The 12,184-nt window shown below is 40.5% G+C and overlaps 2 pseudogenes; both read left to right on the top strand.

Annotated features, from left to right (window-relative positions):
- Window positions 1-5,227, top strand: part of LOC103301854 (nuclear prelamin A recognition factor-like) — a 90,824-nt pseudogene extending 85,597 nt beyond the window's left edge.
- A 289-nt stretch (window positions 5,228-5,516) lies between these two features.
- On the top strand, window positions 5,517-6,596 carry LOC103301855 (notchless protein homolog 1-like; annotated as a pseudogene).
- Window positions 6,597-12,184: the final 5,588 nt, after the last annotated feature.

The following is a 12,184-nucleotide window of genomic DNA, read 5'->3' as shown; positions in this document are numbered from 1 at the left end:
GCTTCTCCACCGCCCCCTGCTCCTGAGGGGTGACTGGGGCAGTAGCTCACACCCACTGATGACACAGGCCCCTCTCACACCCACTGCTGGTGCTGGCCCCAATTGCTCCGTACAATCAGCACGTGAAAGCGGCAGTGGGAGCGGGGCTTCTGGCAGACAGGGGGCTGGGGGCTGCAGTGGGAGGGGCCAAGCGGAGGTGCAGAGGATGGGCCGAGACCCGCCTCTGTGCTCACCACAGCCTCGCAGCCCACAGTTCCTTTCAAGGTGCATGAATTGTGCAGTGGAGCCCTAGTTCTTTAATAATATGAGTTATGAAGAAATAAAATAATCTACCCATATTAATAAACTATAGATTGTTTAGAATGAAGCTACAAAATGCTGCAGATTCCTCCTTGATGAAGACATTAGCAACAGTAAAGTGCATTTCCACAAGTTATTTGGTTGAAGAAGAATGACACAACAATGAGCCAGATCAATTTACATATTCCTGGGTTGTCACTAAAGGCAGTTATTAGAAGAGGAAGGTAAGTCTTGGGTTGAAGCCAGGGAGGGACCAAAGATCTCTTCTTTTCAGTGAAAACTTCCTTTTTTATCTTTCAATACTATCTTTATTTAAAATGAATATAGGACTGGATCTACTGGAGTTTTAGGGGAATAAATCAAGGGAACTATGTTAAACTCAGCTGAAAGATGTAGCTTGAAGGAGTTTCAAATGCAATGTGTCTGTGGAATTCTGGGGAAGGAGTGCAGGGATTGAAGGGGATATGAATAAGTCTCCTAGCCCACTCTTATTATTCTTTTTAAGTAGAGGAAGCTATATTGTTGTAACAGTATTGACTTTAATCCATCCATTCACCCACTGCATAGCAGAAAAATGAAAAGGCTTATATAGTTAGTGAGTTTAGAAGAAAAGGGAGGGCATGTGTTGACCAGACACTTCCTCACTCTCAGTAGTGAGTTACCCACATGGAACATAATTCCATTCTTCTCCTCAGGTGTAGGCTCTGTCCTTAAAAGAAGATATCTGTACCAGCTTAACCGTGCTACAAACACAATTCCCAAACCTAGGGTTCAGTACTAGGAAAACCATTCACCAATATCTGCTTGGTTTTTAAATACACATTGCTTTTGTCATTATTTTGCAATTAATTTAGCAGTTGAGTGCAGAAGTGTAGTCTATTTTTTTTTTCTTTATTCTCACCCAAGGATATTTTTCCATTGATTTTAGAGAGTGGAAGAGAGAGGGAAAGACAGAGAGAAATATCGATGTGAGAGAAACACAGATGTCAGAGAAACACATCAATTGGTTGCCTCCTGAACATGCCCCAACCAGGGCCCAGGCCTGGGAGGAGCCTACAATCAAGGTACGTGCCCTTGACCGGAATCAAACCTGGGACCCTATGGTCTGCAGGCCGATGCTCTAGCCACTGAGCCAAACCTGCTAGGGCAGAAGTATAATCTATTACTTGAGCCTCTTTTTACCCCAACATATGGTGTATAGCTGAAACCTATGAGAAATATATAGGGAGTAGAATATTGGCGAGCCAAATGAACATTACAGAAAGATTTTTGTTGAAATTAGGATACATGTGGGGTGCCTGGAGCTTTTCTATATGGGCAGGGCATTTTGAATCTGCTGTCTGTAGATGCCTATTTGAGTCATGAGGCTACTATCACAACTATATAGATCAGTGGTCGGCAAACTGCAGCTCGCGAGCCACATGCGGCTCTTTGGCCCCTTGAGTTTTTAGCAAAAGCCAGCTTAGAAGTACCCTAATTAAGTTAAAAACAATGTACCTACCTATATAGTTTAAGTTAAAAAATTTGGCTCTCAAAAGAAATTTCAGTCGTTGTACTTTGATATTTGGCTCTGTTGACTAATGGGTTTGCCAACCACTGATATAGATGGATAGTTGTCACACTTTGGCTTTTACATGTTGACCTGGTCAGGAGGTATGAAGTCTTAGTTTTTGTTTTTGGGTTGTTGTTTTTTTTTGCTTTGTTTTGTTTTAAGATATATTTTTATTGATTTCAGAGGGGAAGGGAGAAGGAGAGAGATATAGAGACATCAATGATGAGAGAGAAAAATCGATTGGCTGCCTCCCGCATGCCCCACCCTGGGGATTGAGCCTGCAACCTAGGCATGTGCCATGACCAGGAATCAAACTATGACCTCCTGGTTTATAGGTTGACACTCAACCACTGAGCCACACCAACCAGGCTGAAGCCTTAGTTTTTTTTAGTGTTCCATCTTGCAGGACACTGCAGCTTATTGATGCTTTACCCCCAGGTGAGTGGCTATTTCTATGTCATCAACAGTTTCTTCACCCTAAATAAATGGCCATTGGCCTCAGAAATCACAGGAGACCTATAGGCTTCAACAGAGGCCAAGACATGGAAAATGTTTGAATGTGACTAGGGGTTGACTTAATCAAGTTTGATGTGCAAATGTCATCTCAAAAGTGCCAATCACAAGAGATTTGGTAAGTTAATGCCATCTAGTCAGGCCTCAGTAAGGGGTAGGGGTTAGTGGGCTCAAATAGCTTCAGGATGCAGATCACTGGTGCTTATCCATTAATTAATTATACAATTATAGCTTTTGCATTTTTATAGAATAAATGGAATCTGCCACATATAAGCCTTTTATATGTTAGAAGGAAATAAAAATCTTTGCTGCTTTAAAATTTTAAGGCACCTAAGTTCTGAGTATACTGTAGAATAATTAAGATTTCTGAGTTTTAATTGGCTAATTCCATGCCTTACTAACTATTTATAGTTTGGTTGTACCCTAAATCCATTCTCCATTTAAGCCAACAGGGATTTTTGAGCATGTAACTTATCCACAATTTCAAAATTCAGAAAAAATTCAACTCAAAATTGAATATAGTAACTGCTTCTATTCACCTAAGAAAAAAGGCCACATTAATTTCTGAAATTAATACTCTAAAGCAGTGGTTGGTAAACTGTGGCTCGCGAGCCACATGTGGCTCTTTGGCCCCTTGAGTGTGGCTCTTCCACAAAATACCACAGCCCGGGCGAGTCTATTTTGAATAAGTGGTGTTAGAAGAAGTTTAAGTTTAAAAAATTTGGCTCTCAAAAGAAATTTCAATTGTTGTACTGTTGATATTTGGCTCTGTTGACTAGTGAGTTTGCTGACCACTGCTCTAAAGGAAAAGAACAAAGAGGAGATACATGAAAGGAGAATCAGAAAATATATTAATGTATAGAGTTCAGATCTGGATTCAAAGCTGGTTGAGATTTCTCAACTCAAGAAACTGAAAGTAGATAGGATTCATTGGCATTAGCAAATATTTTATTCAGCTCCCCTGAGACCAAATTTAGACAAAATTTACTAGTATAGGTCAGTAAGAAAAAGGCAAGTGAAATATAGAATAATTTTGCAAATGTTACTGACCTTATATGTATCATGGAAGGAAAAGGGCAAAATTAAGAAACATTAAACTGCTATTCAGTGAAAACTTTCTGAAATGCATGAATGAACCGTAGATAGAAATCTATATATATATAAGCCTAAGTGACTATCGCAACTGAAACAACTGACCAGATGACCGAACAGGCTGCGTGGGGCGACCAGGCCGGCCGGGGGGTTAGTGAGGGACTACCAAACAACTAAGCAGAGGCTGTGTGGGGTGACCAGGCCGGCAGGGGGGTTAGTGAGGGACTACCAAACGACTGAACAGCAGGCTGCATGGGGTGACCAGGCCAACAGGGGATGCAGTTAGAGATGACCAGGCTGGCAGAGGGGGGCAGTGAGGGTGACCAGGCTGGCAGGGGGGCAGTGGGGATGACCAGGCCAGCAGGGGAGCCAGTTGGGGGTGACCAGGCCATTGGGGGGCAGTTAGGGGTGATCACGCAGGCAGGCAGGTAAGCAGTTAGGAGCCAGTGGTCCCTAATTGTGAGAGGGATGTCTGACAGGGATCGGGCCTAAACCCGCAGTCGGACATCCCCCGAGGGGTCCTGGATTGGAGACGGTGCAGGCTGGGCTGAGGGGACCCCCCCTTCCATGCACGAATTTCATGCACCGGGCCTCTAGTAAAATAAAACAGACATACTACAGTGCTGCCCAAAAATAAGTAACTAATAAAAATGCAGCTTTATGGTTGTCATAAAATGAGGATGCATTTTATATATTGCTATTATATGATGAAAGTATATAAAAGAAAGGTACATAATAGTGTGGATAGTAGAAGGATATAGTAATTGCTCATATAGGTAAGAAATATCTTTGGGAGAGTGCATAAGAAATTGATAACCTGGGGAAGGAAAGTGAATGCCTGAAGGAAAAGAGAGAATGAGTCTTTTCACTGTATGTACTTTAATATCCTTTGATTTGTATATGAATGTGTATTGAAAATAAATACCCTAAAGAAAATATGAAAAATACCTGTTAGAAATTATAAACTTAGCAAGTTTGCAAGATTCAAAATCAACACTCAAAAATCAGTTGCATTTTTATACAGTAACAACAAATAATTCAAAAAAATTAAGACCAAATTTCATTTCCAATAATATCAAGAAAAATAAATGTTTAGTGTTTCCTTTGTGGAAGGGAGGATGCCTTTGTACCCCAAGGCAAGACGTAGGGCTGTAAAAGAATGGTGCTTGCAGGAGGACAGTGCCGAGGAAATGTAATTGAAAACAAAATCTTCTCCATATTCAGCAAACCTCTCCAGAGAGGTAGAAGTAAAAGAAAATGATTCCATATTGAATAAACATTAAACCAGAATGTGGTGGACATCACAGGCAATCTGCTTAGATATTGTACAGACAATCTTCTGTGATAGGAGATTAGGCTTAGGCTTCTACCTTCTAACACTTCTACCTTCCCACAGAAACTTGAGAAAGTCATTCCAAGGACATAAAGCTGGCCTGAGACTTATTTATATTCAGGGTGGGGCAAAAGTAGGCTTACAGTTGTTTGTATGGAGAATAATACAATGATTAATAATTGATTATTCAAGAATAAACTCTTTTGTGCACTCACAACTATAGACCTACTTTTGCCACATCCTGTATTTTAAAGTTTTACATACATTTTATAGATACAGAGAAAGAACTCACAACTACACTTTTTTCTAAAGTAAATTCTAAAAATAGGGAAGAGGGAAGCTTGTCCTTTATTTTCAACAGGTTGAAAGACCTCTTATTTTAAATTTGTATTTGCCCTTACAACAGGCTTCGGAATCTCAGGTTAAATTCTCACTGAATCGCAAAAATTAGTAGGGTAGCCCCACACTGTTTGTGGAGGAGAGCACCAAAAGTTTCTTGACTTTGGGATTTTGATAGATAAGGTGCTGGACTCATGGCTGTTAAAATCTGAAGGCAGGAGAGAGCACTCTTTACTAACAATACAGAAAATACAGAGCAGCTTTCTCCTCCACGTGGTGAAGCAGGATGGCAGAGACAGTGATGGTCAAGGCGGCTGTGCCTGACATGCAGAGGTTGAGGGCAGGCAGCTACTGGGCTCCCTGTTGGATGTAGGAAAGGGGCAGCCCATGGGCAAAGTGCTGCTGGCCCGGGAGGGTCTCCTAGCACTGCATTTCTATGTCCGAGAGGCTGAGATTATCTCCTCACTGGGGAGGATGCTGGAGTCACAGACAGTGGAGACAGAGAAGGTTCTCAACATCATTTATCAGCCACAGGCTATCTTCAAGATCCGTGCTGTGGCCGGCTGCACCAGCTCCTTGGAGGGTTACAGTGAGGCAGTCATTTCTGTGGCCTTCATCCCCAGGACACTTGCTGGCAATAACAAGTGGGTCAGGGGCCTAAGCTGGGAGCCCCTCAGTACATACTCTGAGCCACTATGTGGCCAGCAGCTCCAAGGATGGCAGTGTGTGCATCTGGGAGACAACCTCAGGCCGCTGTGAGCACATCTTCACCGGGCACACCCAGTCAGTCACCTGTCTTTGATGGGGAGGAGATGGGCTTCTCTACTCTGTCTCACAGGATTGTAATCTCAAAGTCTGGAGGGCCCACGATAGTGCTATGCTGGACTCTTCAAGGCCATGACCATGGCCTTCAGCACTGACTATACCCTGTGCACAGGGGCCTTTGAGCCAGCTAAGGCCTCAGTTAATGCGTCAAAGGGTCCTTACAGGAGTAAAAGGAGAGGGCTCTGAGCCGATTATGTGGGGCCAGTGCCCTAAGTGGGTGGTGTCTGGCTCAGAAAACTTCACCTTATTCCTTAGCTCTCTGCAGAGAACAAGAAGCCCCTTAGACGGATGACTGGAAACCAGGTCCTCATCAACCAGATGCCCTTCTCCCCTGACACTCCTGCATGGTCTCCAGCACTTCCTTTGACAAGTCCATCGAGCTGTGGGATAGCAGGACAGGTAAGCACTGGCTTCCCTGTGTGGTCACGTGACTTCAGTGCACCAGATAGCATGGTCAGCTGACAGCCAGCTCCTGGTCATTGGCAGCAGTGACAGCACATTGAAGGCTTGGGACATGAGGCCCAGAAGCTGGACACAGACTTGCCAGGCCACACAGATGAGGTGTATGCTATCAACTGGAGTCCAGATAGCCAAAGAGTGGCAAGTGGTGAGGACAAATGCCTTGGGATATGGAGGAGATGAGAAATCTCACAGCTCTCTCTGACCCCCACCTGGACTTGGCCTGTGCCAGCTGCCTGTCCTGACAGAGACCAAAGGCCGGGGACCTAAAGAACAAGTGTGGCCTCCTGTCCTTGCACAGACAGCAATGGGGTCCCTCCCCAGAGCAGGAGATCAGAGGTCCCAGGAGGTCTCCATGGAGCTCAGTCCTTGGCCATCACTCTGTACCTTCCTGGTACCATAAGGGATGGCAGGAGGCCAGGCAATGACTAGACCCCTGCAGCTGACCCTGCCATTTTTCCCAGATGTCAGCTCTATTCAGGGTCAGACTCCAGATTCTGTGACCAAATAAAAACATGTATTTTAGAAAAAAAAGTACAAAATACAGGACAATAGTGGTATAAGGTATGTTTTCATATTGTTGTCATCTTGAAATACCAAATGCTAGGAAAAGTAGATATTAGGCAGGTTCACTACCTAAGCAAGCATGAAGAGGAGCCTCCAAAGAGGTCAAACAGAGGAGGCAACACTCAAGGAATGGTGCAACTTGGAGATGAAGTATTGGAGTCCTCCAAAGACCACATTATTGTTCCGTCTTTGAAATGCTGGCATTTAGATGCCTCTCATAACAGAGAAAATTCAAATGCAAGATAAAATTATTAACAGCACAGAATAAAGAACCTTTCCTTGTGGAATTTTTATCCCTCCCACTTTTATCCTTGAAGTTGAGTTGCAGAAGCCAGGGAAGAAGGAGGTAAAACAAAAAGGGTAAAAATAATCAACTCTCTTCTTCTTTCCACTATTCTATCCCCTGCCTGGGGAAAGTAGAGAAACATTGAATTACAAGTGAGATTAAAGACTGATTTAGATTGTATTACATATTTTAATGCCCAAAAGTGGCTGGAAAGCTATAGAATCTTGCCAAAATGTTGGCAAAGTAAGTTATCAGTGTTGCCAGAAAAAAAATCCAACAAAATGTTTGAGGGGAGGGAAGTGTTGGTATGTTTTCCAACAATACCAAACCAAGTTCATCCCATTGATTAAACCATGGCCTGTGCTAAATATTTACATCCAAAATACATGCACATATTTTTGCAATTGAGAAGATGCCCGTATAAACTCTTTCTGGTATTTCTCTTGTATCTTCGGCTACATAATCTGTGTTTTCTTTTGTGTACATGAATATAGTTTGCCATTTAAGCATACAGACATCTTTGAATTCCTTCTTAAGTTATTTGCATAACATAAATTATATAATTTAATTACTTTACACAGTACTTCTTCCCATCTTCTCCCTCCCATTTTATCTCAATGTTTTTATTATTATATAGTAAGATAATATTATATTGTATTTCATAGTTTATAACATTTTTGTTCCCTTGTGTACCATATTTCTTGCAATTATATTACTCTTCCACATTTAAATAGATTCAATCATTGACAGCAGCTATTCCATGACATGGTTCAATATTTCTAAATTCTTTATTTCACTGAATCTATTTGTGAGTAGTATTTAAGTCATACCTTTGTGGGCAGTATTCAAGTCAAACCTTTCCAGAGAGTCTATAGGTGCTATGTTCCCTGAGCTCTTGTATTGTGTAAAGTCCTTTCTTCTGCATCTACATGTGAATGACAGTTTATTTGCGTTTAACATTTGATTCATCCTTAAAATCACTTAGAACTCAACAGCCATTACATTACTATAAATTGGAATTGATTATTGCTATTGAGATATATGAGCCAACTTGATTGTTTCCTCTTCATTAGTTAGCTTAGTGTTTTTCTGAAAGCTTGGTAAATTTTATTTCACATTTAAAATTCAATGTTTGCCCTTGACTAGTGCCAAGGTCCCAAGTGCCCAACAGATAGGAGTAGGTTTCCCTGACAGCAGTGGCAGCAGCGGTCCTGTGGGATAGGAGTGTGTCAGGAAGGGACAGGAGAAGAAAAAGAGAGAGCTACTCGGGTTATTGCGATAGCCTTCACATTGTTGCTGCTCATTCTGGCACTTCTACCCACAGGGTCAAAGAATCCAGCAATCTGTGCATCAGCTTCAACAGCTGCTGCCACAATAGCCCCAACAGCCTCAAAGCCATAGACTACACAATGCCCTGAAGTCCACAGCCAGGCTCCTCCAGTATTGCTCAGTACTCTTCTACCTCATCTTGACTGTTAAAAGACTTAAGCCAAAAAAGATCTCCACTTTTCTATCTCATCTTGTAAAACTCAATCCAAATGATATATAGAAGTACAGTATAGCAAGGGGAAAAACAGATTTTTATCAAACCTACTTGCCGAAACAGGTTTGGCTCAGTGGATAGAGCGTCTGTCTGCAGACTGAAGGGTCCCAGGTTCGATTCCGGTCAAGGGCATGTACATTGGTTGCGGGCACATCCCCGGTGGGAGGTGTGCAGGAGGCAGCTGGTCGATGTTTCTCTCTCATCGATGTTTCTAGCTCTCTATACCTCTCCTTTCCTCTCTGTAAAAAATCAATAAAATATATTAAAAAAAAAACAAAAAACCTACTAGTTTCATTTCTTATATTATAAGCACAGAAAATGTTAAAATTCCCACATTTGTCTGGTTTTAAGAGTATATGAAAGATTTGTCTAGATAGCACGCCAATATTTAATCTTCTGAAGTTTCATGTACAGGAGTAAAGAGAGAAACATCCAAAGATAATATACCAGTTTATTAAATGTGACTTAAGAAATATGAAGATGTAGAACTCTACCTTGAAAATAAGATTTCACCTTGATCAACAACAAAAAAGGATGAAGTATAGAATGGAAATTGAGTGTGGGAGGTTGTCTGTCTGTTTCTTGTTCATTAAATCTATAAGGTTATAGAACAATTATTTTAAATTTTATTATAAAACACTTATTTGATTCTCTTTTATACATTGGAAGAAATCTTCAAGTATTCTATAAATCTTTTGTATTGAGCAGTAATAATTTAATGCTGGCATACTATAAAAAGGGTTTTACATTATGTTCTCACTATTCTCTTTCCTCTGTGCTTTAAATTTGACTCTTAATTTGACTTTCTTTGTAGTAATTGACATGTGCAAGGTCAGGAATGGATATTAGACTATTCCAAATTCAAGTATAATGAGTAAATCCTGCTTATACACTTGTAAAGTAAATGGGTAGACATTTTAGACATTTCCCATCACACACTGATCTCACTAAATCTTAAAATGCTTTTTATTTCTTCATCTGTTCAATAATTTTTCAAATAAAAGTGATCTGTTTTGAAGTCATATTTGACAAATCTTGAATCTTGAATCTTGTCTCTTACAAGCACTTAAAGGATCCCAAAATAATGTAACTTACATGTTTGGGAAGGGGAGATGAGAAGATCAAATACATTAAAATAATACATGGGAAAAAACCTTTAAATTTCTTTTTAAATTCACAAATCACAATAGCCACATTTAGAACACTTTCTGTACCACTCAATAGTTTTAGTTAGAATTTAGTCTTAAGGCTAAAGTGGGCTTAATCTGGAAAGTAAATCTTTTACAACTTCCTCAATGCACAGAAACATTTTTAGATATATACAGTTCATAACTTTGTTGGTTTAATCAGGGGTGGGGAACGTGTGGCCTGCGGGCCTTATAAGGCCTGCAAAATCATTTGGTCTGGCCCTGCCAAGGTATTAGGGGTGAGTTAATTAAATGTTTGACCAGATATAGCAGGCTAATTTTTAAGTTGAAAATTTTGAATGGCCTGTAAATGATGTTATAAAATTCCAAATGGCTCTTGGCAGAAAAAAGGTTCACCACTCCTGGAATGGTCACATGTGGAGTAGAAAATCTAGCATTCAAATATGTCAATGTTAGTCTTAATAACCTAAGTCAAATTTTTGCCATCTTTAGAAATCTTACTAAGGACAACCAAATCCAACAGATCTCAAGATGCTACATATGTAAATGAATGCTCCCTTTTGCTTCACATCTGAGTACTGTACCTTTGTTTTGGACTATATTACATACTAGGAGCCCAGCGTGTGATTCAAAATCGCATGGTGCCGCCCACCCTCGAGTCACCAGTCCAGCCCTGCTTCGCTCCCCAGACCCTACAGCAGCCACAACCACTGCCGGTCTGACTCTGCCTCGCTCTCTGGCCCTTGAAGCAGCTGCAGCCACTGCTGATCAGGCCATCCCCCGGTGCAGGCACAGGGAGGCCCCTGCCACCCCACCCCTGACGCTGCGCGTGCAACCTCCTCCTGTCCAGTCAATCGTTATGGCATCCTGGTTAATTAGCATACTTCTCTATTTTATATATATAGAGATTTGTATATTTATATTTTGATTTATAGTAGCTTCCCATGCTATAGAACTGATTTGTACTAAGAAAAACTCAAAAAAAAAAAAAAAAAAAAAAGACAGAGAGCCAACAATAGTACTACACCCAATCAAGATGTATCTTTATGTGGACTATTGTAAATGATCTTTTCTTGGAATATGGTATTTATGGCCATTATACAGATTTATGTTTTTATTTAGGTAAATGTTTTTATTATATCTTTAATAGATTTCTTTTCTATTTTTTCTGTTAGTTTTTTTTAATGAAAACTCTCTGCATATTCTAGATCTGCTTTGTTTCTCTTCCATATGTTAGATACTTTTGTTTCCTTATGTGCTTTTACTAGGGAGAGACAACCAATAAATGTGTCCTCTCATTCTGACTGTTCTGCCTCCTTCTTCCCTCCCTTTTTACTCTCTCTAAAAATCAATGGGAAAAAAAATGTCCTCAGGTGAGGATTAACAACAATAAATAAATAAATAAATAAATAAATAAATAAATAAATAAACAAGATTCAACAATATGCTTACAAGAGACTCACATTACCTTTAAGGGAACACAGTTTAAAAGTGAAGGGACGTTTCCAAATCTTAGCTATTGTAAATTGTGCTGCTATGAACATAGTGGTGCATATATCCTTTCTGATTGATGTTTCTAGTTTCTTCGGATATATTCCCAGGAGTGGGATTACTGGGTCAAATGGGAGTTCCATTTTCAGTTTTTTGAGGAAACTCCATACTGTTCTCCACAGTGGCTGCACCAGTCTGCATTCCCACCAGCAGTGCACGAGGGTTCCTTTTTCTCCGCATCCTCGCCAACACTTGTTGTTTGTTGATTTGTTGATGATAGCCATTCTGACAGGTGTGAGATGGTACCTCATTGTTGTTTTGATTTGCATCTCTCGGATAATAAGTGACTTTGAACATGTTTTCATGTGTCTCTTGGCCTTCCTTCTGTCTTCTTTTGAAAATATTCTGTTTAGGTCTGTTGCCCATTTTTTTATTGGATCATTTATCTTCCTCTTATTAAGTTGCATAAGCTGCCTGTAGATGTTGGAGATTAAACCTTTATCAGTGATAGCGTTTGCAAATATGTTTTCCCATGCAGTGGGCTTTCTTGTTGTTTTGTTGATGGTTTCTTTTGCTGTAAAAAAGCTTTTTATTTTGATGTAGTCCCATTTGTTAATTTTCTCTTTAGCTTCCATTGCCCTAGGGGCAGTGTCAGTGAAGAAGTTCTTGTGGCATATGTCTGAGATTTTGTTGCCTGTGGATTCCTCTAGTATTTTTATGGTTTCCCGTCTTATGT

Source organism: Eptesicus fuscus, chromosome 2 (assembly GCF_027574615.1).
Source record: "Eptesicus fuscus isolate TK198812 chromosome 2, DD_ASM_mEF_20220401, whole genome shotgun sequence".
NCBI classification, from domain to species: domain Eukaryota; kingdom Metazoa; phylum Chordata; class Mammalia; order Chiroptera; family Vespertilionidae; genus Eptesicus; species Eptesicus fuscus.
This window is presented reverse-complemented; position numbering and strand designations above follow the sequence as displayed.